General features: G+C 33.6%; 1 protein-coding gene across 3 annotated transcripts in view; it reads left to right on the top strand.

The window, feature by feature from the left end:
- Positions 1-14,502: 14,502 nt before the first annotated feature.
- LOC113499024 (RING finger protein nhl-1) overlaps positions 14,503-24,569 on the top strand; it is an 87,727-nt gene continuing 77,660 nt past the window's right edge. For all 3 annotated transcript variants that reach the window (XM_026879336.1, XM_026879339.1, XM_026879335.1), the window contains exons 1-2: positions 14,503-14,580; positions 18,739-18,811. The gene's annotated coding sequence lies outside the window, so the exon portion shown is untranslated. The remainder of the gene's footprint in view (positions 14,581-18,738; positions 18,812-24,569) is intronic.

Here is a 24,569-nt window from a genome sequence, read left to right as displayed (position 1 = left end):
TTATTTATAACTGGTGTTTCTAAGGACGTATCTGAAAGTGAAATAACTAAATACATAGAATCTAAGACGCAAATATCAGTTACCGTAAAGAAAATAATTATGAAAAAAGAAAGAAATTACGACGCTTATAAAATCTTTGTACCACAACACAAAATCGCAATATTTATGAACGATAACTTATGGCCGGAGGGAATATCGTTTAGACGATTTATTTATCTAAACAAAGATCGTGATAGTAATAATAGTAATAACAGGAATGGTGAACTGAAACAAAAGTAGTAATGGATGTACAACAAAATAATAATAGTCCTATTACGTCAAATTTTGTTAGCTTTAATTGTAAGTCTATTAAGAGATCGCTTGACTGTGTAAGAAAATTGTGTGACGATGCGGATATCATAGCACTGCAGGAGACCTGGTTATTTCCCCATGATGTACCTATGTTGGGAACTATCAACGATGAGTTCGCGCATACGGGGACATCAGCGGTGGACACCTCAACTGGCATCTTCAGAGGGCGACCGTACGGGGGAGTGGCGTTACTGTGGCGTAAAAGCGTGTTTAACAAAGTGTCTGTGATCGAGTGCAATAATCCGCGTCTATGTGCGATTAAAGTGTCGATTGATAACAGGTCATTTATTGTGTTTAGTGTATATATGCCTACAAATGCGGTGGACAATTTAGAGGACTTTACAGCGTGTTTTGGCGAGATTTGTGCGATTGTTGACAGTTGTTCTGTAGAGGCTATTTACGTGTTAGGTGATTTTAATGCTCATCCGGGGGAACTGTTTGGCAATGAGCTAAGTAATTTGTGTGCAGATCAGCAGTGGTCCTGTGCAGATTTGGAGATACTAGGTAACTCATCTAATAATTATACCTTTATTAGTGATGCTCACGGGTGTACAAGGTGGCTTGATCACTGTGTCGTTAGCTACTCCGCGCGGCAAACTGTTACTAATGTATATATTAAATATGATACTTATTGGTCAGATCATCTGCCATTATTTGTAGAGTGTAAGTTAAACGTGATTGTAGATAAAAATAGTTTTAGCTTAAAAAATAGGCATAATAAAGCAATTTGGGGTTACAGAACGACTGAGCAAATAAATAATTATACTGATATGTGCAATAATAAACTTAAACTAATAGATTTTCCTGTAGACCTTAGAGATTGTAGTTATGGTATGTGTAAACACAATAGACATAGATACACAATAGATAAATTATACAAAAGTATTATATTATCTTTAACTGATTCAGCTATTAAGTCAAGTGCTAGTCATGCTCGAAAAAAGAAACGTATTGTGATAGGATGGAATAAATATGTATATCAGGCGCACAGGGAGGCCAGACTTAAATTTCTAAGTTGGGTTTCTCAAAATAGGCCGACATCTGGTACTGTATACGAGGAAATGTGTGAAAGCCGCAAGATATTTAAGAGTAAATTAAAGTTTTGTCAGAACAATAAAGAACAGCTAAAAATGGATGCAATTACTGAATTTAGAGCTTCTAACAGTTTCACCAACTTTTGGAAAGCGACCGGTAACTTAAACCATAAGCCTGGCCTCCCTGTTAGCGTGGGAGGGGTGAGTGATAGTAAGGGTATTGCCGAATTGTTCAAAGAGCATTTCACTGTGAAGTCTCCGTTGGGTCCCTCGAGTTTTAATGCTGAGCCTGCCGCGTCTGGTGACATGTATTATATAACAGCTAAGCAAGTCCGTAAAATAGTAAGTAACATGTCCAAAGGCAAGTCACCCGGTCATGACGGACTCAGTATTGAACACTTGAAATATGCGGGTGTGCACCTACCGCGAGTGCTGGCAATGTTTTATAATGTCTGTATGAGTCACTCTTACTTGCCGGAGGACCTAATTAAGACTATAACGGTGCCAATTGTTAAAAATAAAACGGGTGATTTATCTGATATGCAGAACTATCGTCCTATATCTCTGGCTACGGTGGTGGCTAAGGTGTTGGACAGCGTGCTTGACTCAGAATTAGAGAAACACCTCAATATACATGACGCTCAGTTCGGCTTTCGAGTTGGACTATCCACTGAAAGCGCAATTATTAGTCTCAAGCACACTGTTCAATACTATACGGATAGAAGCACACCTGTGTATGCATGTTTTCTCGACCTCTCCAAGGCATTTGATCTAGTATCATATGATGTGCTATGGGAGAAGCTTGGGAAAACAGCGGTGCCTACACAGGTGCAACGACTGTTCCAGTTCTGGTACCGTAACCAGAAGAATTGTGTTCGATGGGCGGACAGCTACTCTGACGCGTACGGGTTGGAGTGCGGGGTGAGACAAGGTGGGTTGAGTTCTCCCAAACTCTTCAACCTGTACGTGAATGACCTTATAGTTGGGCTTAGCAGCAGTAGAGTCGGATGCTGGATTGACGATACAGCAATGAACAACTTCAGTTACGCGGATGACATGGTGCTGCTGACCCCAACTGTAAGCGCAATGAGACGGCTGCTTGCCATTTGTGAATCGCACAGCCAAAGACTAGGTCTTATCTATAACTGTATTAAAAGTGAATACATGGTCTTCAGGGCTTCCGGTAAATGTCCGTCAACTGTGCCCGTATTAAAGCTGAATGGTACGGAGCTAAAACGTGTGTACAAGTTTAAATACTTGGGGCACTACATTGCCGAGGGCCTTGAAGACCAAGTTGATATTGAGAGGGAGCGTAGGGCGTTGGCGGTCAAAAGCAATATGCTGGCTCGCAGGTTTGCACGATGTAGTGATGCAGTCAAAATTACTTTGTTCAAAGCACACTGTCAGACCTTCTACACGTGCAGCCTGTGGTTCAGCTATACGCAGCGAACGCTCAATGCCCTACGCGTCCAATATAATAATGGGTTCAGGATGTTGTTAGGGCTACCCCGCTTCTGTAGTGCATCTGGCATGTTTGCCGATGCTGGAGTCGAAGGCTTTCATGCCATCTTACGAAAAAGACTTGCTTCCAGCGTAAGTAGAATACGGGGTAGCACTAACAGTATCCTGAAGGTCATTGCAGATAAGCATGACTCGGCTATTGTGAAAGCCCTGATCCGAGCACATGCTCGGACAACAGTTTAATGTTTCTTATTTTATTTTTATTTAATGTATGTCATTTCTTTCTCTTAATTATGGACTCTGGTCTGAAATAAATGATTATTATTATTATTATTATTATTATTAAAATAACGTTCACAATTCAAATTTGAGAACACATTTGACAAGAACGGTAATGAACGAAGGTTCATAATTGAAAGTAAAGAAATTAAAGAAGAAAGTGAGTGTTGTCAATCTCAGTGTCAGCTGGTAATTAGCAGGAACCGTGTCAATTATTACGAAGACAATGGTTAATTAGCAGCCGATTCAACACCGGTTTTGTTTAACTTAAGCCCCTTCAGAAGTTTGTTTCTTTCAATCTGCCTGTAGTTAAGTATTCTAGATTAAATTTAGAAGAGGCTATCTGGCAAATGAATGAAAGGAAATTTTGGATTCGGTGTTACTAAATCCAGTACTTACTTTATTTGAAACCAAAAAGTATTTTATGCATCATAATATTGTTTCCAAAAGTAGTCGTTAGGTTAAAAAAAGGTTTTAATATAGTTTTATCTTGAAAGAATTCTGGCTTAAAAATGAAATACAATGGCCAGTGTCCACCTTAAAGAAGAGTTTTATACGTATTTTTATGAAAAAGGATGGTTGGATATATTTCTAGAGAAACGCGGACAAAAGCCAGACCGTGTATGGGATTATCTAACGGAACTCCTCCCGCAGAAATCCCGATAGCATGACACAGTAACTTGACAACAAAACTGCATTGATTTTGCTCTCCTTTCTATGACACACAACAAAACCGGACCTCACACAAACATTTATCTTACATTCTTTTGTTTTTATGTTTTTGCGAGGAGATTTTAATGGCTCCAACAAACATTTTGCAGTAAGGTAATGTTTTACTTAACGAGTGATCATAAAGAGAATTCTTGCAAATTCATGCGACCAACCCGAAAATAAATTCGCTCAGCAAATTTTAGTGAGTGTGTAAGGCGCGTGTCATGGCACTTTGCCGAGTCGGTTCTTCCATTTATTTGAAAAGACGCTTTCTATACCGCTTACGAATACCTACGGACGGCCAATTTGCTCCTTTATAGTAACGTCCCTCCGTGTAATTTACTAAAAAGCAAACAGGAAATTTCAAGGAAAATGTTTCGTACCCAAAATGAAGTTTTGTACATTATTCTATTTATCTACTTACACGTACAATGTTAGTACAGAATTTAGCATGAAAATTATAATTTTAAACTTTACTAAAAGTTAACGGGGCAATTTCGTCGGGCCGCGCCGCCTAATCCGGAACAAAATGGCGTCGAAATTGTATCCGCCAGCCGGCACAGTCCAGTATTTACCGGATAGAATCTGTTTTAAATCGCACGAATCCGGTTCTAGGCGGAATGGCTAGGGCTACGAGGATTTTGCATTTGCGCCATTTCATTCTATGTACGGATGTGTTGAAAACAGTGAAAAAATTTTAGGTTATTTATTTATTCTTTAAAGATTCCAATTGTGATGGTAACTCTATTGAACTTTGGTTTTCGCGGCTGGCCCGTATACCCAACCTTTTTTGCACCAAGACATAATAAAGGTTGTTTTCTTAAAGAACTGAGATCTAGATGCTCAAAGCTGAGATCTCGGTAGAACTATAAAAACTGCTAGTTCATTGACAGTCGGAATACATTACTCGTTTTACGTTCATGTTCATTCCCGCTTAATGAGATGTTTAATTAAACTCCGTTAGACTTGCTAATAGTAAAAATATAGTCAGTGTAACTTTTTGTGTAAAACGTGGATTTTCATAAATATGCGTGTCACACATCAAATGCTTGTTCACGCTGAGACTGTGACACGTTGCAGGTGATCTTCGCCACTCTGCTATGAGTGCAGACAGGATACACAACGTACGATAAACTTTTAGAAGATTAACCTAGCAAAAATTCTTGTTCAGAAACCCGTGGATAGAATAGCTCAGAAAAACATGACGCGAATTCATCTCTCTTGTAAAAAATGACTTTAAATTCTGTTAAAACAAAAAAAGACAAACTTGAAAGCTCTTAAGTTAGTTAAGATGAATAAGTTCTCTTAGCTATCTTCATTTAAAACTTAACACTAAGTTAGTTGGGCGCTAAATGGTCTACTTTTTGCTGGAAAATACAAAAATTCTTTCAAAGTCTGCATGCATTCTTTCCGACTTTTTATACTTACTTTTATGGAAAGTTCAATAAAATCTAACTTTGGAGGTAAAAGGAACGGAGCTCGAGGTAGCGAGGTCGACTGCTTAGAGTTTGGACTTGAGAAAATTTTGCTCGACTTTAAAAGTCACGGAAGTATTTTAAAACTTACGTGTATTGGTAAAGTTGGGAATGAAGTTTGTAAATGTTTTAAGTTACTATGTATTGGATTATAGTTCAAGTTACATATTAATAGATGGAGACTTTGAATTTCATATTTAAGTGCCTTCATGGCAGTTTTTATAAATATCTCACACATTTTCCTAAGATCTTGAATTTAGTGTGAAAATTGTGCAATCTTAATATTATTTTTTATCAAACAATTTGATTAGAAAATACTGATCAGACTCAGAGCTATTAATTATCCCATCATCATCACCATCATCATGTATATCAGGCTAACTTATTGCCTATGCTTATCAGAATTATCAGAAAATTACATATTAAAACAGTTGCTGGAATTTAGACCTGCAACTATGTGCATAATAATTCAATCTTTGAAACCCTAGTTCACATAAATACTTGGACCTTTGTTTAGTCCTAGCTACCGCATTAGGTTAAGTAACCTGTAATGGTAGATTAGTGTGATAATTAAATCATGTGAAATCCAAATCACTCATCCTGACAATAATTTCAATGAAGAGTAAAAATCTTCATCATCACGTTAAAATCAGAGGTCCATTGCTTGCTCACTATAACTTTGATCTCAAAGAGTCTTTAAAGGGAGCGCAGTGGAATTTCAAACGGAAGCAGACTGCTTAAGAGTCGTTGTGTCCATGCAAGACAATTGTTTGTGTAAGACAAACTTGCTCGCGTACTTTGTGTATACATCGAAGACGGAACTGGTCGTTGTATGTGTCTTGATTATTAGCTAGTTTTAAATCTTAATTAAGGTTACTGTGGACGTAATGGAGAACATGGCGTAATAAATTATTATTATAAAATGTGAATTTACAATATTAGGTATGGTTTTTAAAACAAAGACGACTGGGCACTTGGGCCTGGTCAAGGACTTGTAGAATTTTGCTTAATAATAAACGAGTATATTCGTATATACAGAAATAAGTATTAAAATCAGTTTTATGATATTCTTAATCAAAAGACTATCGTTATCGAAGTCTCCCGTTGGTTTACTTTGTGTCAAACACTGATATTGATACTTCATTATAACTTAGGGCAACGAGGAGAGCTTTTTAGTTAAGTCGAATAAATGACTTTAAGAGCTCTCTGTAAGTAAATGTGATAATGTTTTGTTTTTAAGTTTTACATGTATTTAGATGCACTAGACAAATACTTAGGAAAACATTGTTCCACTTCTCACAAAATATTAAGAGTTAAAAATTTCAAACATTACTTTGAAATGTGGAGCTGAAAAATAGCACCAAACACGGCAAAACCAGCTCACCATTGTATCGAAATAGCCGGTTGGAATCGAATAAAACAAAAATAACAAGCTATATTTTAGGTATTACTCAATAAAGAATTGCTCCATTCAAATGCGTACTAGAAAATGCAGCAAAAATACACACAATCGCCACAATGTGTATGAAACGCGAATTGAATATTAAAACCATTCACGGTCTAGTTGATTCACGCTTTTGTTAGGATTTTCGGATTTTCGGCATCCAGAAACCAAAGGAATCATCGGGAATCCCTGAATTTTTCATTTATATATGAGGTTTCTTTTTAGCGGGGAATTTTGAAGAGATTTTGGAGAATGCAGGAGATGGAAAAAGTTAAATGATTTTGTTAGACTAGAATTTCAAAGGGTAACTTTTTATCAGTGAATAAAGCAGGCATGCAAATGGTTTTTATATTTACAACATTTTTATGTAACCAATGCAAACAAGGCTTATAATTTTCGTAAGCCAGATTTTTACCAAATCTTCTAATCCTATTCAAAGAATGTATGGGTAAACTTGAATCAAATTGAAACACTTAATATTACCTGATATATTTTTGGGTAGTCCTAGAGGTAGTCCTGAAACCATTAGTAAATATCAATCACCACTTCCATCCATTAGATGGGTAGGATCCCGGAAAAAGATTAAGATTGCGATAAGGAAAACAAAAGAATTTAACCGAACTAACAGTGTTTTGGTTAATAGCTTCATTAGTTTGACGTTATACGGTTAGAGCTTTGCAAAGTTGTTACATTGGTTCATTCTTTGGTAATTATAATAATTTCTTCATTTAATTTGGGACAAAAAAAAAATTTCTTATGGAAGTGTTCTGAAAAAAAACAAACAACAAAAGCTGAACGAGAGTTTATGAAAAATGATGCGAATATCATGGAATTAAAATGGCCATGAAGTTGAAATGTCAATAGATATAATTCTTTCATTTTAGAGTACGTAATAAAATCTTCGAGAAAAAATGCAAACAAACGAAATAGTATTAAAAAGCCGCTATTGAACTTTATAGTTGAACAATTTTGATTATAAAATTCCCTTCTCTATTTCGAGATTCCTATTTTTGTGAAATTGTTTACATTTTTCGTGTGGTTTAGAGAATGTTGTTTCCATTCGGTCATCGTAGGTGAAACTAATTTTGGTGTATGAGTTGTGAAATAAATTTTGATGTTTCCTACAAGATACAAAAACAAAGTCAAAAAAGTTTTAAGAGTTCGTTGATTGTAATCGAAAATAAAAATAATATTAACTTATATTGTAACCATACTAGACATATTTCCAAAAAAAAAACAAAATACTGCTATAAAAAACGCAATTTCATACCAAAGTAAGCCGAAACAACCTCACTCGTCGAAAAACACGACCATTTTATCTTTAGCCTCAAAATACAAGTATTTGCTTTCCCCGCAACAAGCAAACAAACAAAGAGTTAACACAAACATATTTATAACATGCCAATAACATTTCGGTCTCCCGTTCACACTCGGTTTTAATTCTGTAAATATACACTTGTGAGCACATGAGTTGAGCCACCAAGTATTTTTTTGTGTGCAGATATTAAGTCTATTATTCACCGATTTGAAGAAAGAGGGATTTTTTTGGCATTTTTTTGTGCATGGACACCGATCGCTTCGAAATTACTTATACAAATTACTGATTGAAAAAATTAATTGTGGTTACCCCAAAATTGTTTCATTGGTTTATATGGAATAAGAGTTGTTTTCAATAAAATAATTTCTTCAAAATGCTTGAAGTAGCAATAAACTCCTCTATGTCATCGATGTTTTTAAGAAAAGTATTGTTAATGCCACAAATACACATTAACTAAAGACACAAAAAAATAGGTTGTGCCCCTTAATCTGTCCCGACGTATATTTGTTCTTGTGAAAGTAATTCGGCGTTAATTTCACCGCAAACAAGTATAAAAGTGTTCGTTTGTTTGTAGCTAAAATATTAATTGTATGGGGGAACGTGTAGCCAAGCATTTGAGAGTAAGCACACTCGCTAGCTGCACCCGGAATTTCCTTTGTAAATTCGCTGACTTAGTATAATAGTGCTTGTACACTGCGGAGCACGTGGTTTTCGTTACGAAAGAAAATTGTCTAGTGTATAAGTGTAGATTAGTCGGGGGAGTGGAGAAAACTGTCTTGGATTGCTTCTGCAGTGTTTTGTTTTTATTTCTGCTGTTGTATCTATACTAATATATAAAGCTGACGAGTTTGTTTGTTTGTTTGAACGCGCTAATCTCAGGAACTACTGGTTCAAATCGAAAAAAATATTTTTGTGTTGAATAGACCATTAATCGAGGAAGGTTTTAGGCTATATACCATGATACAACTTCGCTCCTATTAGTCGTAGTGAGAGAGGGAAACTGTGGAAAAAACAGGGCAGGTATAAATCATAACTTATATCTTCTAACCACGCGGACGGAGTCGCGGGCAACAGCTAGTATGCTATAAAGGAGTAACAGATGATTTGTTGAAATTGTTCTATTAGTTCAAAAAGGCTTTTGCAAATTGCTTGTTTTTATGTATTTATTTGTGAATTTAGGTATGCTGTTACACAGACATTCATTAAAATTGCATACTAGTGACTCGTGAGTTACTATCAAAGTTATTTTTATTAAAATCAGGACTAACCCTGATTTATTTCTATTTGGAATTAATTCGAGAAAGAAGTTTGAAGAATTCTTTGAAAGTCACGCCAAGACAGTAAATATATGAGTATAGGCTTCAACCTTGGAGTAGTCATCATCTAAATGAACCAGCCTTCAAAATAATTAACTTCCCCTAATTTCAGCAATTACTCTTCAGTAGACTTAATTATTAAAGGGTGAATCGTTTTAATTAAAAAAAGGAATTTCCTGATATCATTAATTCTTAAATTTTCAGTTCATGTTCTCATTTTAACTCCCACTATTTCAGTTCGTCATAGTTGCAATTAGAACAATGAATAGTGATACTAATAATTTAGGATAGGAAATTGATTTGTTTACAAATAAATAGGTTTTTTTTTTCATTTAGTCAGTGGTAAGCCATACAAACCCATTTGTGCCACAGAGGTTTTGTTGGCAAACTTACAGAATTGAAATTTAAACTATCATTAGAAATACAAAGATTCCAGGATCCGGAACGAAAACAATAATGTGCCTTAAGGATCAAACTAAAAAAGAAATCTTCTATTTTTCAAGATCGATAAGTGTGTATGGTCCTTAAAAGTTCTATTTTCTGTGAGCACGTTGAAAATTCGTTTGAATCAAACCACAACTTGTGGGATATCTATGCACGGTAATACTTTTTGATTTTTATTAGACATGCCATTTTAATACATAAAGTCGCAGCTCTAAGGAGAACTTATAACAAAATGGAATCGGTTCGGTTGGTTTAGTCTGAAATAACGTTTAGTTTATTTTTCTGTGTCGATTTAATATTTTTGTGGATAATAATATAAAATTGTTAAAAAATGGAAAAAGGAAGTAAATCGATTATATACTAACTTTTTTCAGATACAATAAAGCTCGTTGCGGAAAATAAGATACAAAAGGCAGTGGAAAAATAGTAATAAAATAATACAAAGGAAAAACCATGCAAATAATAAAAGAAAATATCATTCTCACACTCAAAATCACACATCACAACTCCCCAAAAACATTTTACCATACTCCAAAGAACAAATGCCACCACATTCACCCTTCAAGCCATATTTTCTTAGAAAGTTCTCGAGCCATTGAAAACTTTTGGAGCATTAAAAACCATTACTAGTACAAACAGGGTAAAATGGTCCGACGTTTTGATAGGCAATTTGCACCGAGAGCCAAGTACACACATTACCTCCTGAACAGTCGCAAACATTGGTCTTGGTACATGGAAATTGGCGTTTCTCTATAAACATTTATTGAGAAAATTTTCTCCAGTGTTTTCGGTGTCTTGTGGAAAATTTTCGTTCATAGTAGGTTTTACTTAGCTTTTCTTAAGTATTTGTTAAGGTATTTAAAATAAAAAATAAGTTAACATTATTAAATAGCTTAACACACTTAATATAGGCGAAATACTTGATTTTGTATATTTTCTTATCAATCAACATATTTAACATTTAAACATATACAGGCTACAGTGACAAGAAAGTTTATAAATTTGATATGAAATGATGATGTTGGTAAAAAGTTACTTTGTATCCTTCATGACCCACCAAAACATTGTTAAATCAGAAAAGAGGGGAAAAAAAATCACTTCACATAAATTTCCCGAAATAAATGTATAAATCCAAATCGACAACCCTAGTAACAAGAATAACTGAAAGCTTGAAGATATAATAAATCCTTCAACTCAAAGGTTAAGCCACGTTTTAAGAGAACATTTTAAAAGAAAACCCTTAGCAATGTACATTTTCCTTCATCAACCCTTGAAATTTAATCCCTGTCCGTGACCTAGCCCTTTTTAATTCGACAGCTTCACATTCAACCTATTTTGGTGGCAAATACGGTCCTTTACAACCCTTTCGTGAAAAGGTGTCGGGTCTTTTTGCTCGTAGACGTCTTTATGCAAACTTTGCTTGCGAAATTGTCCCTTTTTTACTATAATAATATGATTACTGGATATAGATGTTGGGTTTCGTTTTTATTTCAGTTTTGGGATCGAAGATTGTGTGATGGTTTGGTTGGTTCACTTTTTCGTCGATCGTAAAATACAGTACAAAACTTCCACCAACCACTCTTTTATTTTTAATTTCTGCCTGTCTATTTAAGTTTCCGGAATACAGAGTCTAAATACTCGCAACTAATTAAACCTCAAAATACAAACCCAAAAAGTTACGTCCCAACACCACATCGCGATTAAAACTATTCAACTCAACCCCACACATTCTCGTTAAGCACACTAAAATAAACCTATTTAACTCCGAACACAGAACTAACATTAACTTATTAAAACTTCTTATACGTTTTTCATCCGAACAACTTGCTCTCGCATTAGCATTGCTACATTAAACCCAGTTCAGCATTTGACGGAAGCCACTTCACATCCCGATGATGGATCGTTCTAAACTAGATCTAAAATGATAACAGTAATGGGAATGTTGCTATTCGCTTTTAAATTTCGAAGTGTGATAATTTTGACAACGTAATTTGAATTTGTAACCCTGCCCTGATTTGGGTATGAGTCGTTTATCATTCTTCTTTTTAATGTCACTTAGGATACTCAGGGACTCGGTGCTAATATAACGCCTAGTCATTTTTTAGATTGGCAATAAAGGCTGTCTTTATACAGCCCTTTATATTTAAGGTCCATAATGAGGACAGATCATTACATATTTTGTTCATGCTTAAATACTATTTTACATATTAATAAACTGCACGTGTTACGAAAACATTATAATTATATTTAAGATGCTAGATTCTGGCTATAATTTGACACTCAACCAATCATATCTGGCTTCAACAAACAAATGAATGTTACCAGTCGTAAAAAATATTGCAATAACATTGCAATTTGCACTGCACGTGTTGACGTGCTCTACCCACGTAGATCTCCCACGGAACGTTATTACACGATGATAATCATTACATTTTTATAGCGGGATAAAAATAATATTCTTCAAGTAAAACCATACCTATATAAATATTTGTTGCAGCTTATTACACAATGAATTCGTACTATTTAGAATCGAAAAGGTAATTTTTACCAGGTTACCATAAAAATACAGTGTCTGATCTTTGACTATCTATTGATAAATGTTATTCAACAGAAGTCTACCAACCGGCTACAAATACTTTATCATGTCGAAACTATAGCGACACGTGGCTATAAGATGTTGAGTGCCCTTAACCTGGTCGCCACAAATAGCTGGAAGCCATTGCTTGCCAAGCTTTACGTAAACCAGGATGTTTGGCATTTTTGACTGTAACCGACTGCACGAATACACACAACATCACAATTATTGCGATTGAATACCACGTGATTTGGGAATTTGCACGTGTGACGTTAAGAAGAATCAAAGCAAATATTTCATGTTTAAAACGTTACAGTATTGACTCTAGATGGTTACAAAATGTCGTTCCTATGGAGAAGAACCAGCAGGAAGGACAATACCTAACTCTTTTAAAAATAAATAAGTTTAATATGTTTTTTTACCTGAATCCTACCAAATGGTACCCTATCTCACTACCCCAGGAAAGAAATATAAGCTAGATATATTCTTTATATAACCTCCTCCCCCCAAAGTAGACAAATGGGTTTAATTCGAAAGTTTTAGTTTTTGTTTTAAATCAAATATTATTATTCTAACTTGCACAAAAGCGATGTTGTGTGCTCCAATTGCATCCAAACTAGTCGGGCGACGACACATATATACGTTTGTAAACCATTATCAAATTGTTATGTAGTACATACATATTTTCTGATGTGTCATTGGAAAATTAGTTTAGCTTAAGCTTAGTTGAATCTAAATTAATGGTTTTCTCTGTTGTCCATTTTCTTTATTGGATTTTATTGAATGAAACAATTGAGAATCAAGAATCAAGTCTTTTCTTCATCGGTTCGTACCGTTGGAAATCTTCCTAGACGTAACCCGTCGTCAGTGAACGTTAAAATAACACAGTTCCAACGAACCAAAGAAACATCGTCGACAAAACGGAGAACCATTGAACAGAATCACCTGTATTTGGCACCGTTGGAGGCATTCCAAGTTATTATGATTTCTAGAAGACACGGAATATTAACACCTACGGAATAATATATTTGTGTATTCAATTTGTCTATTTTTAATACACATTCATGTTAATAAAATAGATTCTACGCAGTTTGATAATATTGAATGTGGAACGATTTTTGTTTCTCAGAAAATATACACTAGTTGGTTTTATTGTAAGGCAATCCGCAAAAGAAAACATTTCAAAAAATCTGCTGTCTGTCCATCTCCCACCTGTATCTCATGATGTGATAGCAAATACTGTATTTTCATTGCTGGTGTACCAAATAATGAAAATAAACTTGGAGGTTAAACAACCATTGGTACGACCCTAAATCTGACGGGTGCTAATTTTTGGTTGAAAATCTGTTTTTATCCTTACCCTTACGAGTCCGACTCGCACTTGATTCGTTCTTCATACTAATCTGCTAGTATAACATACTACAGCGACATAGTACTTGTACCTACCAACATAGTAAGAAGTCAGATGATATTTCTCAGCAAAAGAAATGGTTGGCTGCTCTTTCAATTGTTTAGAGTGTTTAGGCATTACGAAATACCTCCCGCTGCCAAGGCGGATACACAACTTGAGAGTATTTATAAGTGCTCACCCACTTAACTAGTGTGCATCGGCATTGAATAACATTGCATTTATAAAAATAATATCAATGTTTATTTTTAGAAAAGGTAATATAAGAAATATTTTGGGAATTGACATAAAATAAATTACATTAAATTTGTAACGAAACAACAATTATTTTTAATCAATTTTGTTATTTTCTGCACTTGACATTGACATTGACTTGACAAAATCTTTTTAAAATGTACTTAAAATAAATTAATTAACATCTTTGAATATTTACACCTGACCACCCAATATCTAAAGAAATATCAAAACGCAAATCAGATATTTCGTAATAAAAACTATAAATTGTGATAAAATATAACATTAAAATCTTTTTTCCAACTGCATTCGTACTCATAACCTACATACAATGACACAGTATCAAAAGAGTCGAGTTTAAAAAACTAGACACACTGACACCAAACATTAAAAAAAAAACTACAATGACGTCCCGATATGTACTCCACCACTCCACGCGAATGAGTATCGCATCTTTTTTTAGATTTTAGCGAACGAATCTTGATGAGCTGAATAGAAGCAGTATCTTTGCGTTAGGCGCGCGCACTACAGTAAGTTTCCAAAAAAAAATGCATTTCACCACAAATTAAGCAACATAGATAAACGAAAATAATTCCCGCCGAAAAATCTGTCAAATTAATTTTAGCTGTCAATTTATTTTAGAAAAAAATGTTTGTGCGTGTTCGATTTTTTATTGATTTATTTAAAATATTCTCTGTGTTAATTTTCGTAATTAAGTGTTAGTGAAAAAGTGATGATTAGTGGCCAATAATTATTGTGTGACAAGTTTGTTTTTTTGTTGCTGTGTGTGAAATTGGAGAGTGCCCAGGCGCGACATGGCTATTTTAAGATTGTTCTTTCTAACATTTTATTCGGATATATTTAACTAACACGATTACTAACCGTTAGGAACATTTTTGTTCGCTACACAATTATTATTAAATGACATTTCTTACGAACTTTAAATAATTAAAAGTAAAAATAGTTATGTTTCCTTATGTATTAGTAGGTAAGGTTTAAAATTTGAGAGTGCAGTATTTAAGATCAATTTTTGCCGTTTACCTTACCTTATATGTATTGGAACTACTTGTATCAACGTAGAAACTATGCAATACAGTTTACATAAAATGTTTAATTTAGTAAGACACCGTGTATGAGGGCTACAAACGATCCATTCATGGCCCTTCTATGGCCGTAATCCTCCTAACAAACACCAACGTGAACACACTATCCTATCCTGACACTTTTACCTAATCATTATTACAGTTGTAATAATCATACGGATTTGGAAAGTATCTGACTAAAAACGCAATCAAATAGAATTCTATTTTGAAATCTTATCAAAAAATACAGACGTACTGAGAACCTCCCATTTTTCATTAAAGCCGGTTGAAAAGTACCTCAATTGAACTTTGCCCTTAGCACTCACTACACCGATCACTACTGTTTATATTCCATTAAATAACAAGGCAAGTCTAAAATTCTAATACTTCATCTAGAATTACACTAAAATACATAACAGAATGACTCTACTAATCCCTTCAACACATGGTTATAATTACAATCAACAAAGCAATAATCGTTTCCTTCTCCCGCCACTTGATAACACGAATTACCATCGCTATAACGAATAGCTAATCAAAGTAAGATGTAATTAATGGCCACGCCAAGTTAATGAGAGCAGTAACTGGAGTACTATCGAGTGTTTGCATTAGACCATCGCCAGACTATTATGTGGAATATTACGCGTTGCTTTCAGAGCGCAAATGATAATTCATTTCCATGATAGAGACCTGGGCCCCAATTCTGCTATTTACAATGGCCGATGAATGAATGGACATTGGATTAAATTTGACATTAGTCGTATTCTCCTAAGCATTTGGCGAACACAATAATTGGAAATTCATTGTATAATTGACCGTGAGTGTTCCGCCCCGTACTAAATTTTCAACTAGGTATTGATAACTGTACGATTTTTTTTGGTGAAAACACACTAACCTTGCATATGCAAAGTATGAAATGCATTTTGAAATCTGGACTCTTGCTTATACATGTTAAAAAGTGTTTGTCACACTCACATAGAGATGTACTCAATTTTTATATCCATCAGGTAAACAGATAAGATACAATGTGTTTTATACAGTCAAAATACTTTTCCATTCACTTTTTATTTTTAGTAAAATTAACCTTCTTAAACAAATAATAGTTTGACATGTTCTCTCTACGAGAATTTTAATGTTGTCTCTATTTATCTAGAAACTTCTATTTCACCAGATGAAACGCTTCAACAAACGTAAACAGAGCTAATTATTGTCGATCTTGCTTTGAACAAGTCTGTTGAACAAAACATATTACGTCACAAGAATGCTTGTTTGTAGGTCAAGGGTTTAAAAAAGACGATGATTCAACGAGACACTTCTAATATTCTTTCATAATACTCAAATAACATAATAGGCGAGGAAATGGGCAAGAACCCAATAATTTTAGAAATGTCACACGATTGCTCTTGTTGCTTAAGTTTCCATTACATATTTTACAATGATAATATTAATTGATGCTTTTCTGGTTATGCTTTACGGTGTATACAAGTAAATAAAATTTTGTTCAATGGTCATTAAAAATGAAAAATTGGCACTTACAATTTGTTTATGACTAATGAGGATGGATTGGTACGGTCTTCTTTTTATGCTGAATTAAAAAAAAAACCAATAACTTTATTTCAATAAATGACCAAAAATTACGAAAGTTGTTATTCAAATGCGTTGTTTAGTGGAACCATGATTTACCCGTTTCTCTAATAACACCGAAATTCAGAAGTTACAATCAACATCATAAATGCAAAATACTTCGTCATTTGTAACCTCCCACACATTTCCGCATACACCCTACGTATTGCGTAATTATTTATAATATTACAATACATCTATCATTAACAACGCCAGCGCCAAAACACTTAAATGTGAAGCAGCCTAAAGTATGTCATTATAGATTGAAATGTTCTTGAGCATATAAACTTAGGACTTGGGCATTTTATGGCGCCGTTTGTCAATTGCAAGTCGTAAAATATGCGGCTTGAATTTCTGTATTTTTCATGTTTCTGTGGCCATATTTCATTGCTATAAAGATTAGAATACTCACAATCAATTTTCTGTTTAGGTTCAACTGTGCTAAACATTTTTCATAAGACTGACTTAAAGTGTCATTTGAATTATTCAAAATATTACTAGACCAAGAAATCTCACATTTTTCGATCTATTATAAACAATTTGTTTTATAAAAACAAAACACGAAAAGAAAACTCCAACTCATAACAAATTCGAATATAACGACCAACGCTGTCACTATCAACATTCGTCGTCACAAACTTATATGACAGCTCACTGACAGCGCGACAAAACTTTCCCAAGTTCAAAGTCATGATAGACACCACACATTAATACACGTTAATCTATCTAAGCCGTTTACCTATTAGTTGGTATACATAAATTAATTTGTGAAACTTTGACTTAACAAACGGGAAGATTAATTGTGTTAATAACGTAAAGGAGAATTAATCACAAAATATTTTGGGAAATTACAGAAGGTTTATGTCACACACAGTAACGAGCTCGCCATTTGGAGGCCTTAAATATTGTAATTATGCGTTGGTTAAGATTTCATATTTTAAATTGGATTTTTACTTTGATCTTTAATTAAAATCGTTACGCGGAAAATGTGATGGTGTTTATCGGAAATATGATCATTTAGTTTCCTTTAAGGTCACTTTTTAAAATGTGAACCAAGTTGCTTAATGAAAAAAGGTCGTTACGCAGAATATGTAATGGTGTTTATCGGAAATATGATCATTTAGTTTTTTTAGTTTCTTTTAAGGTCACTTTTTAAAATGTGAACCAAGTTGGGTATCGGTTAATGCAAAAAGGAAATCCGAAAGTCAAATTAATATTTTATATAGTGGTTTCTTAGGTTTACTCGAATGTTAGACATTGAAATGAAACTACTTTTACGGATTTTATCGCAGTCGCGATTTAAAATCCGTAAAATTTATTTAACTTCTAACTTTAAAATCAATAATAATCAATAAATAAAATTCCGAATAAATTTCACAACCCATCACTTTCACAAAAAAAAAAATTCTCGATTATAATTCAACATTAAAACGTAATATATTCCTATCTTATCTCTCGTTTTAAATGGTTTTCGAAAATTTATTTATTACACTGTTTTCATAACTTTTGCAACCGTCACCACAATTTCTGCACAAACCGCTTTATCTCATAATGATTAATTATTAACATTTGCAAACATATTTTTTTTAAATAACTCTTATTTTGGTAAAAGAAAAAATTGTAACGAAATGATAAGGGTCGATTTCGATTTTGAATAAGATAGTACTTTTTATTTGGTTGCCTACACTATGACATTGGAATTTCGTTGCTGTTAGAATAGTTATGACTAATGAGTGTTTAAAATACATAAACGTGTTCTATCGAGTGCGAGTGCTTTATTACGAATATTAGATCAAACAAAATGAAAAAAAAAAAACTAATGGGTCTTCCCTACAAATAGTGATGATGTAGAAAAAGATGCTGCAAGACGAAAATAAGATTTTTCGAATGTTATAATCATAACTCTACTAAGTCTTGTTACTACGTATACATGATGATACAATGATGTGTGTGTACATTCTCATAGACGAACTTTTTTTTCAGGTGCGCGGCCAGTGTAGCAAAATAGCTGTGGATGTGAGAATAGACAACATGTTGCTGCTTTTTCGGTCGACAGGTAAGATTTATTACGTACTTTTTGGTTACATTTCTTTTATCTTTGAGTGTTTCTCCTTTGTATGTATTTGAGAGCGAGAATTGGAATTCATCTAGTGGAATTTTCAAGTCATCTCGTTTTGAACAGATTACTGAGTTATCGTGATAGTATTCTAATGAAATTGCCTTGCATATTTATACGATGTACTGTGGTTATACTTATTTTTAAAAGGACTTATTTTCTTATGGAGTTTCATACCGATTCTTTGTTCCATAAGTATTATATTTTGGAACGGTGCAAGTTAGGTTTAAAAGTGCCTTGAAAACGTACAAATTGAAATAAAAAAAATATTTTCTTATTTTGATACCTTAAGTTTCATATTTGAATAAGTGTTTGTCTATCGTACTTAAAATACTTGCTTTACCAGTACTTATATACTATTTTATGTTGCTAATTATGTATCTTCTTCCGTACTACGTCCTACTTATTCTTCCGTCATGTTATACTCAAGCAAAATTAGGCTACCGAAGTTACTTATTATCCGACTTATATTCTGAAAACTCATCAGAATTTTGCTAACATTACTACATGACATGTTTTCTCATCTAGATTCATATCCTAGGTACCTGTAGATAAAATGTATTTTTCTAACGACCTTTACAATCAGGTGCGCCAATGACTCAGCTTGTATTTAGAGCTGGCACACATCTCTTCCTCGTTTCACCTGCGCGTAATTCGTTTCATCACCTCTCTACAAATAAAAACTATTTTTAATTACTATTATTTATAATTAGTTTTATAGGAAAGGTACTATTGGCAAATGATGTATGGAAAATGATTGATGAAAGATTTATTATTATTATGTATTTTAGTCATGCGATCATGTACTTTCTGATACAGTAGGTATATATTATTAATGTAGATGGTCCTTTTATATTAAAACGTAATGATATCATTGAATGAGGTGATGTTTATAATAATAAATTACTCAATTATTCATTTCATGTCATCAACAAATCACTTTATGTCTCCTTACTGTCACTGGGATAGCAAACATGCTGATTTCAATTAATCATTTTAAAATTAAATTAATAAGTTTTAGTGTACACAACTAACAGCTGGACATATTTTCATGTCTCTTATACTAAAACTTCTGAAGTTTATGGAATCCTAGGATTTGCGTTCTGACAGACTAACCTTTTTAACAAAACAAAGTACAAGTTTTAAAAAATAAAATATCATTATTTGAGTGTATATCGAGAATAGGATTTTAAGACAATATTCTGATCAGAATGAACTGTTGATCTGATGGTTAGTGGTCCTGACTGCTGTACCGGAGGTTGTGATTCTTAGCCGGCACAAGCGTTAATGATGAGCTTGATCATTTGTTCTATGCCTGTGCGTAATTTATCAAAAACATGGATATACTTAGACGTAATAAGTATTAGTGTACACAACACGTAATAAGTATGTTTCGTTAACGCAACGCTTGTAATACTATTAAGTTCGAGCTAATGAGACTAGATGGCGTTGTGTGATATTGTGATTTTTTTCTATTTTACTATTAAGTATATTTTTTTAAAGTTTGGCTAACAAATGCCAAAATTTATCTTCAAATCGAACCAGTAACTTCGTAGCATAACATTTTCAAGCAGTCTCAACTCTATAATATAAATGTAGATAACAAAATTATTATTACAGTATCGTTTAGTTTTAACAACTGTCAACTGGCACATGTTCGTTATGTCAGTGGTTAATTGCTCTTGGCAAGGCACCAGGTTCAATGAGAAATACGGAATCTTTTAAGATCACTTAACGAGAAAAAGAATTGAATTCGATCGTATTTTTGACGTGTCTCGAATACTGTTTTGTAAGAGTTGAGCTAGACGATTTGTTTTTTGTTTGACTAAATGTATTTGAAGAAAGAAAAACCGTGTATCTTCCTAAGTCTTGTCTTATGACCGTTTTAATAAACGTGGCTAAAACTTCGAAAGTCTTTTTTGTTACAGTAGTAGGTAAAAGAAATGCATCATCTGTAAAAATTTCGTGTTTAGCACGGTTTATGGGTAACAGACGGAGAGACAATTTAGAATCACATAGGTTACCGTTACATCCTCACTAAATAAAGCCTTAGAAACAGCACTACCTATCTAAAACTTTATTTCTACATCACATAATAAGCTCCAAAGAAAAAAAGCGTTAGATGGGGGTCGAACCCAACTCGTAGGAATTAAGTGAAACGTATCGCGCCTCAAGTTACCATCTGCCGCCTTTGAGCATTTAACTTGCAACTTAGTTTGCGAGAGGTAATTGTATTATTGTCTGTATGAAGGGTGACAGTGAGTTAGAAGTTTTCGGGATATTTATCAAGAAAATGTTAGATTTTGTAGATTAGATTTTATAAAATTGAAATATATGCTGTCAAAGAATCTAAAGTATTTCAATTATGGTAACGTTAATAATTAACACCCATGCTATATACATATATATGTACAATAACCGACGACTTTAATATTCGAAAGTAAGAGTCCGAGAAGTGGTTAAAAGTTCGCTTACTAATTTTATTAAATTAAGTATGTATAAAATATATTATATTCCTTTTATTACGCATCAACAGAATTCTTCGGCAGTCGCATAAAAAAAATCGGTAAAATTATAAAAAATATCCGCCACTTTTTTAATTAGATAGTCACCCTATACCCAAGTGTGTAGAAGCAATAGTTCCACGCTGGCTTCTATTTTACATCATGTATGGTTCACTTCGCTTTAACAACTTTCTTCTGTTTTCTTATACACTTAACTAAGTACGCCAGTTAACATACAGAAGTGTACGAACTTCTGTTATTATTTTTGTTCTTGAACGATAGGCTTGGGAATGCTTTTATAGGGTTCTGTAAGTAAAGGGTGAAAACTGAACTCTATTACTGAGATTAAGCTGTCTGTTTGTCTCTCTTTCTGTACGTCCGTCAACAGACTATATCTCATAAACTATGTCGGCTAGACGGTCGAAATTTTGACAGATGATATTGTATAATTATTGTTGCCGCTATAACAACAAATACTAAAAATAAGATCGAGGTTAAGGAACGGTTAATAAGAACCTTCATACGTATAACCACATTTTTTGATTACGTGTGTTTCTTGAGCCCTGTACAAATCCCTCAGAATCACAAGTCCGTCTCGCACTTGACCGTTTTTTTTATTTATGATTGTATATTCTAGGAACAAGTAAATATTGTTTTAGGGATGCAGTCTATAAATACGAAGAGCATTCAATAGCAAATGTTAGTGTGTTTGTATTTATTTTCTCCGTTTACTGAGTTTATTTTGCGGCGGTGCTTTACCACTGCAAGGGTACGGGTTGAATGATTTGAGTGAACTATAGTTCAATTGTCTATATCAACGTTATATATCATATGGGTAAGCCATATGATATATAACGTTTGAATATGAACGAAGAAGATTACTTAGAGAAGGCATAGAGTTCTTAATAGATTTTAATTGTAAAGGTTGGGAGTTTTAAAAAAGAGGGTCAATCCAATATTATATTACCTATTTTTGCTGTAAGCCTCTCTGACTAAATCAGTCTTTATTGTCCAAAAACAGAGGTAAATATGCTAACATTACTTAAAAATCCTTTTCTGTTTAATAAATCCAATGTCTAAATGTTTTTTTAAAAATAAGGAATCTGAGCGATGATCTCTATCAACTGTTACTCGATCGATAATCGAATTAAATCTATTCTCATTCAGAATAATTTTTTATTGTGTTGAGCACGATCATTTGTTCTGTGTCTGGGTGTAATTTATCTGCATTATGAATATGGCTAGAAGTATACATATATGTACCATAATAATATGTTTATCAATTGTCTAGCACTCATAACACAAGCTCTACTTAGTTTAAGACAATAGTCTCACAACTCTGACAGTTGTGAGACTATATTACTGCATACTCTTCTAAAAACCTACGGGGGATATGCCTTCTAACATATCCCAAATCTCCAACTCAAAGTCAACAATAATCAAATAATTCCTCGATCCAATTAACAATGAATGTGTGGGCAATCTAAATATCACTGAAACTAACTTCTAGAGAATAAAGCTGACTCTTTAACAGTCCCGGAAACGCAGTAACTTCATTTCCCTGCGGCTTGTGCATATGAACGATGGCAGGGCCGGAGTCTTGCTGTATGTAATTTGCATTTCCTACTACTGAATTAGAATTTAGTATGTGGTAATGAGAAAATGGATGATTACATTACGAGAGTTTATTTCCTGAGGGACGTACAGGTGTTTGTGCTGTTTTAAATGTTATTTCTACGAGTTACATAAACTAAACTCTAGAGAATGAATTTGAACATGAATGTTAAATACATCAGTAGCTTTAGTTATAGTTTTAGGACTAGATTTCCCTCGATATAGCTGTTATGGAGATACATGTGCGATTATTATTCTAATTTGGTTTTGACGTTTGTGATATTTTCTCTATTTTGTAAGATATTATGAATATTAAACTATCGTCTGAATCACTCGGATATACGAGTGGTTGAGGTGACCATGCTAAACCCACAGTGTGCGAAGTGTCGAGGGTTCGATCCCCGCGTAGAACAATCTTTTGTGCGATCTAAGAATGCTTGTCCTGTGCCTGGCTGTCTCCGCATATATCAGTTGAATTTTGCAAAAAAAGCCCGCGACGCAAAGACAAAAAAACTATTTAGCTGTATTGTAGACTTTATTTTTTTCGCAAAAGTACCCAAAAAAGCAGTACAAGAGAGAAAACCATTACAACAAGTCCTTTTGCAAAAGTTTTATTCAATTTTCTAGTACTTTAAATGAATAAGAATAGTAAATTTCAAATTTTAATACGATACAATAAATAAGCTACCAAATTACAATAAACGAAAGCACATTACTCGAATTAATCAAATGCCACTCAAACGAGTACCGTCCCGAAATTCTGAACTTAGGAACGATTTGTACCTACATTCTTAACAACTTTCCAAGTCAAATTAGTCTGCCTGCTATACATTCCGAGATTAAGCTGCCAAACTTAGGAATAACTAGTTTGTAAATTACGAAATACTTGCAATGAAGGTGCATTCAGAAAACTGTTTTGCGAACTGTTTTTAATTTTATCAGTTAAACATTGGCTGTATTCAGTACGATCTTTTTATTGAAAAAGAAGAAGGTTGTGCTGCTTTCTGGATGTATTAAATTGATTTTGGTATAATTATGTTTGATAATACAGATTTGATTTTATGTTGATATGGTGACTAGTTTAAAAATGGGTCTGGACCTATGGAGAAGATAATGAGTTTGATTAAAAATTAGTTAGGTATACTTAAATTGATTTTCAAATTATTAAGTTCTTATTTATTTTAAGACACAATTGAAATTTAATTATTAATGATCTTATTCATCTCATAACATTTAAATTGAAATTCCTTATCCAAGTAAGTCAAATAAGTTCATTTTATAAAAATATTATCCGTTAGGCAAGCATAATCTCAACACAACACTCAGAAAAGGTTTATATTAGTTAATATTTCTAAAGGTCTGTTATTGTTACAAAAAAGGTCTGACAGAAAAAAAAAAAAACCGTTACACGTCTCTTTTATTGCGGAAAATGTTGATAAGATCATGATGTCTCTTTTGCATTCTTTGTCTGTTTTAGCGTATTTCTATGAGTTAAAACAACTCTTCCAAAAGTTACAAGCAAACAAGCCTTCCTAATCCTAACCCTCTACACGTATCATCAAAAACACACTTCCAATTAC

The sequence above is a fragment of the Trichoplusia ni genome, chromosome 11 (assembly GCF_003590095.1).
Source record: "Trichoplusia ni isolate ovarian cell line Hi5 chromosome 11, tn1, whole genome shotgun sequence".
NCBI lineage: Eukaryota > Metazoa > Arthropoda > Insecta > Lepidoptera > Noctuidae > Trichoplusia > Trichoplusia ni.
The sequence above is the reverse complement of the archived record's forward strand: the minus strand, read 5'-3'. Positions and strand labels throughout refer to the sequence as shown.